The 6,194-nt window shown below is 39.5% G+C and overlaps 1 long non-coding RNA gene across 1 annotated transcript in view; it reads left to right on the forward strand.

Annotated features, from left to right (window-relative positions):
- Nucleotides 1-3,754: 3,754 nt before the first annotated feature.
- LOC115583536 (uncharacterized) overlaps nucleotides 3,755-6,194 on the forward strand; it is a 3,979-nt gene continuing 1,539 nt past the window's right edge. Inside the window, exon 1 of the long non-coding RNA XR_003984386.1 lies at nucleotides 3,755-4,121. This is a non-coding gene — a long non-coding RNA (uncharacterized LOC115583536). The remainder of the gene's footprint in view (nucleotides 4,122-6,194) is intronic.

Raw genomic sequence — 6,194 nt, forward strand, 5'->3', positions numbered from 1 at the left:
GCAATGTATATGTATGTATTTCTATCCTGCACGATCCTAAAAGGTTGACGCAAGTAGATAAATCTAAGCTAGAAATTGTGGCTGTGGTAATGTAGCCAGAAATAACTTGAAAATTGTGACTCCGCTGTAATATTAACCCGCTAATTCAAAAACATTACTTTTAGCGTGGTCTAGTGCAGCAATTTAAAATTAACAATGACATTAAACCGGTAACTTTGATAAGGATCACCAGCTCGACTGTGACATTCATGTGCAATATTAGTATTATGGAGAGCTTGACCACAAGCATTTGTGTTGTGCCGTGATTAGTTTGTTTGAGGTTGTTGTTCAAATTTACAGTCAAACACAAACCTACACAGTTTCAATCTATCATAACCGGGGATCTTCTGTCAGCATGGGAGCACGGGAAGGAGAGGCCCACCCTTTATTTTGAGGATGAACAACTTCACCAAGTTGTCTCCTTCCTGTTCTTGGTCATAAGGGAAACGCCAAGGGCAAGACAGCTGACAGATTGGGTTGCTTTCATTTTTGATGTCCTTTTGCCAGAAGTATGACATGATTGTTTTGTTTACATACATTTATTAATTTTGGCACTGTGCTTCATATTGTACATACTTGTTTTTCATAATATTAAAGCCTTCCTCATTTTTTAATGCTTGTGGGGTGCTTGACAAACTCAAAATTGTTCAGAGCATTCAGACCCCGTGTTGTAGAATATTCCTTTTTTTTACTTTTGTCAAATCTTACATAGCCTATTGCACTCTAAGAGTGTCATAAGGATGTGATATCAAACTAGACATAACATAGTTAAAGGCTACATTCAGTTGTGACTGTTTTTTAATTAACAAATGTCAATAATCCTGTCCAGGTGACAGTCTACACCCTGGTTGAAAAGTACACCTTGACAGTGCCAGAGGCTGTGGCCAGGTTCAGAAGGGGCCTACAATATGAACCATGGTAAGATTAATATATAAAGAATTGATGATAGACATATTTCAATGTGTAATGAAATATACCCATTCTCATCTACAATAAAGTATATTGCAACATCTACTTGAAACCTTTCATTTAATGTTTGTTCTTTTTTTGACAGTGAATTGGAAATGATGCAAGCTGACTTGATGAAACATTTATCAGAGGATGCAACAGAGAAGCTACAAGCCTATGAAGATAGAATGCGAAGAGCCCTCTCCTCTGAGGCATTTCTTAGCCAGCTATAAGATGTAATATCTTCACAGATTGACTTTTTTTTTTTTTTTTCTTTTGACCCTCCAATGAAATGTGTCACGGCCCTACTGGGGCCTCTAACCATTTTCCTCTGTTTAACTCAAAACTGTAGTAAATGGTGCATTTGTTGGGGACTGTTTTCTGCGGTAGAGTAATACACATTTGGTGCACAAGTGAATATTTACAGCAGTATGTGTGTGTGTGTTTGTGTGTATGTGTGTGTGTGTGTGTGTGTGTGTGTGTGTGTGTGTGTTTTAGACTAGAGCAGTGCACACATACAAACTGTAGAGTATGTATCAAATGTGAGCATGTGTGTATACATAAACTTATCTTTTATACAGGATATTGTAATCGTTTTGTATTGTATATGCAGTTGGTCTGTTTCATTTCATAGTTCCATCAGCATCATTTGGCTCCATAAAACTTGAGACAAAATGCTGAAAGGCATTACAGTGTGCATCACTGCCTGAGTTGGATGTAAAGAAAAAAAGAGCTAATCCTTGCCTTTGAACAGCCATGTTATTAACTGCTTTATAAGTGTCCAGTGTCCTTTGTTAAGGTCAAATCACACAACACTTAACAAATATCTCCTAACAGGAGAAGCATTTATATTTACACAAGTCCAAGCACTACCATGTTCGCAAGCAGATGTTTGTCAGCAGACCATGTTCTCTCTGTCATGGCAGTCAAAAAACTAATATAAAGCTGATTTATAAACATTGAAATCACTTGTGCATTGTGTGTGTGTCCAAGCCTGTGTGTGCGTGCCTGCAATCACGAGCGTGCGCTTGTGTCTAGGATGGTGGGCACAAAAAGAATATTTGCACCAGGGCCTATCACCATGATGTTAGGCTACTATGGCAGACAATGTAAATAATGTTGCTTCAGAAAGTCGGAGTGTGGCCGAAGTGAAAAAAAGTGGTCATACATAAAAGTGGAAGCAAAAAAGCCAACTAAAAAAGCGCCTGTCATCACACAGGCAGAGCGTCTGTGTCACGGGCGGGGGAACGGCCACCGGAGCTCACCCCGCTGGATGAAAAACTGGTGGGGATCATTGGGGAATCCCCCCTAAGTGGAGTTGTGACGGAGGGGGAGGGGGACACCGATGCCCCTCGTGCCCTCCAGCGGCTGTGTCCTTACAGATGCAGTCCAGCAAATGCATAGAAACACTATCACTACAATAAATGATGTTGCCAGGGAACTGCGGGAGATAAAAAAAAAAAATGTCCTTTCCGATCTAAACACCACCATGAAGGAATTTATTAAATGATTGTTTCGTATTTGTTTCCATACCTGCATTTTCACAAGCGACGCATCACAGCCAAACGCTGACGCACGGCAGTGTTTGGATGTGATGCACGGTATTATTTTATTCACTTATTTTATTGTCTTATTTTGTCTTTAACATGTCCGAATAAACAAATAAATAAAAAAATAAAAAAATAAATAGGGGTCCGGGTCGGGGCCAAGACGATCAGCGTCGGGGGGCAAGGCCACATCCTTCAGCTGTGCCACGTTATGTAGCACAGCACACGCTCTCACTATAGTGCAGACCTATTCGGGCTTGTAGGACAAGGCCAAGAAGAATGGCTACAAAAAGTCATTCATACCATCAGTTGCCCTCTGCAATAAGGAACTGTTCAAATAAATGCACACACACATGCTTAACACATACGATTTTAATTCACACGTTGTTTTTAACACAGGAATGTTTAGCTATCTTACTCACACCCACACAAGCAATGACATTGATATATTTATTTATTTAATCCATTTACTCATGAATTCTGGTCTCTGAGAGTGTCTTAAGTGTGGTGTTTCCATCTCATCATAATATTCTGCATTTTTACTCGTTTACCACTAAAACAAATAAACAATAGAAAGAATACATCTATTATAGGCAAAGATTGCGTTGACATTGACGTTTATGCCGCTGGACCATGGTCAAACTGTAGTAGTACCTATTTAGGATCATATCCCTTTAAGAAGCGTGCATAGTGGGCGTAACCTGTAGCAGTGACGTAACTACACGTTACGCCCACTACAGGTTACGCCCCTCTCTTGCAGGCTGCAGACAGACCCCTCTCGGCAAAAACAAATGAAGGCTTCACATCTGTTTTTCATTGTGATATCTCTAAAAAGTTATGGAGTGATGTTTTTGGATCTCATTTTTTTGATGCTGCTAACTCTGTCCATTCTCTTACCCTTAAACATGTTATTTGCTAGGTTAACCCAGAAGATAATGATGAACTTTGTTATCCTATGCAAAATGTTTTATTCACAAACAAAAATTTGCAAAATCACTACCTAAATTTGCTCCTTTTCTCCTGGAACTGAGCTCTTTGCTTAAATCTCTGATTTTGTTAAAAAAACAAAAAAAGTAATACCTTACTGAGTCATTATGAAAAGTTTTTCCCTGAAGCCACTGTCTGAACTATCTATTAATTTATTATTTTATTTTTCCCTTTCTTCGTCTTCTTTTTTTTTTAAATAATTTATTTATTTACTTATTTATGTATTTTATTTTTAATTTGTACCCTATCCTGTACCGCAAACCTGAAACGGCACATTGAACTAAAGCACCTGGCAAGCCTTTCAAGGTATGTGCAAGTGAATAAAAAATCTAAAGATGGGGTCACGTGATGACAGCCTAGGAGACGGTCGATTTTGCGGGAGCTCCGCCAACACCCTTCATATATTTTGCATTCTCTCTTAAACCACATTTCTTTTTATAATGCCAGTTATGTTATAGTATGACTCTTGAACAATTCTGGACAAAACAACACCAAACAATGCGAAAGGGAAAGATTAAACCGCGATAGCCGATCTGACAACATGGCTACAGAGCTAGCCCCATATGAGAGCTAAGTTTGGACAATCGTTCATGTATACTGGTGACTATACTGTTTTACTATACATCTTACATTCATGTGAATGATTATTCATTATCATATGTATTAAGGTATCCCCCTTGCTTAATTATACACCAGTGTTCATTCAGTGTAAGTCCAGCTGGCTCAAGAGCAGATGACGATTCATATTTAGAGGCCCCGGTCAACTGGGTTATGTCACTTGCTTTGCTTTCTTTCTGTTTACATGGTGTGAGAAACACATTCGGCCCCAGTAGAGGCGCCTTATGGAACAGCAATCCCCCCGCAACCTGGGGAGGGACCCCCATTATCCATTTTCTTTTCTTTCAACATTTCCCTTTTTCCTTTTCTTTTTTTCAACATGTATATTTTACTTACTGTTGTGGTTCCATATGTTCTGGTTTTTGTGTTACTCATAGTTCATGCTTGGTACTGGTCTTCTACATTCAGTGTATCATGTCGACATATTCAGATAAATTACCTGAAAACATGTCCCTAAAAGCAGTACAATGTAATATAGGCGATATAAAACTGCATCTCTGGTCATTTGTATGGATACTCAATTCAGTTCATTATAATTGCCAATAGTATGATGCCAACTTATAAGTTAAAACTCTGTTCATGGAATATAAGGGGCTTAAGGGGTAATGTGAAGCGAAGAAAGGTTTATTCTCTGTTGAAGAGGGAGGAGGTAGATGTGGCTCTACTTCAGGAGTCCCACTTGGAGGACAATGAGCATCTCAAACTTAAATACAGTTGGGTTGGCCAGGTGTACTTTTCCTCTTTTACCAGCAGTAGCAGAGGGGTTGTTATATCGATACACAAGAATTTGCCATTCCAATTAAAGAAGTGTATAAAGGACAAGTACGGCAGATTTGTGATTATAAATGGTGTCTTAAATGGTAAAGAAATTACTATCATGAATCTTTATTGCCCGCCTAATTATTCTCCAGATTTATTAACTAAAGCATTTTTTTTTTAGCAGTATCCTCGCCACTGGCCTTGGTGGGAGGTGACTTTAATTGTTTACTTAATCCTGGACTTGATAGACATCCCCCACGAAATTCTTCTCTGACAAACCAGGCTAGAGCCCTCTTGTCGACTTGTGAGGAAATCTACCTGGTTGATATATGGCGAGTATTACATCCATCTGATAGAGAATTCACCTTTTACTCCCCTCCTCACAAGTGCCACACACGGATTGATAATATTTTCGTACCCCAGTCTGTGACGCAATTTGTTACCTCCTGCTCAATAGGCAATATTGTGGTTAGCGATCATGCAATTCTGCTCCTTACGGTGTCTCTTGACATAGAATTTGTGAAAAGTAAACGCTGGAGATTCGACACGCGTCTCCTGAAAGATGACAAATTCATCTCTTATCTGAAAAGTGAATTTAAAATATTTTTGTCTATTAACTCACAATCTACTAACAACCCATCCTTACTGTGGGAAACGGCTAAAGCATACATCAGAGGTATAATCATAGGTTACTCAGCCTCGAAAAAGAGAAAACAACTAGAACAGCAATTAAAACTTGAAAAAGAGCTGGCAGATACTAAAAGTGCGCTTAGCACAACATCAGACCCGTTACTGTTGCAGAGGAAATGCGCAGTACAGGCTGCTCTGGACACTCTACTAACCCAGCAGGCTAAGAGTGCTCCACTCCTCTCAAAGCAAAGGCTATATGAGTATGGGGATAAGCCCAGTAAGTATCTATCTCATTTGACCAAAATTAAAAGGGACCCTCAAGTGATTCCTTCAATTTTAGATGGAAACCGCCCACCCGCCACTTTGATAACAAAAACATTAATAACACTTTCAGGCAATTTTATGCTAGGTTGTATGAATCAGATCAACCACAGGGAGTTTCAGACCCTTCCAACCATCTCTGATTCCCAAAAACAAGAATTGGATGCTCCCATCTCCAGGGAGGAGGCCTTATTGGCACCTAAAAGCCTGCATTCAGGCAAAGCACCAGTGCTTATACACATAGACAGAGAGAATAGACAGAGACACAGAGAGACACACAGAGAGAGACGAGTAGAACAGATACACAGAGACAGAGAGAGACAGAGAGACGAGACGAGACAGAGA

Source organism: Sparus aurata, chromosome 6, assembly GCF_900880675.1.
Source record: "Sparus aurata chromosome 6, fSpaAur1.1, whole genome shotgun sequence".
In the NCBI taxonomy this organism is placed as follows: Eukaryota; Metazoa; Chordata; class Actinopteri; order Spariformes; family Sparidae; genus Sparus; species Sparus aurata.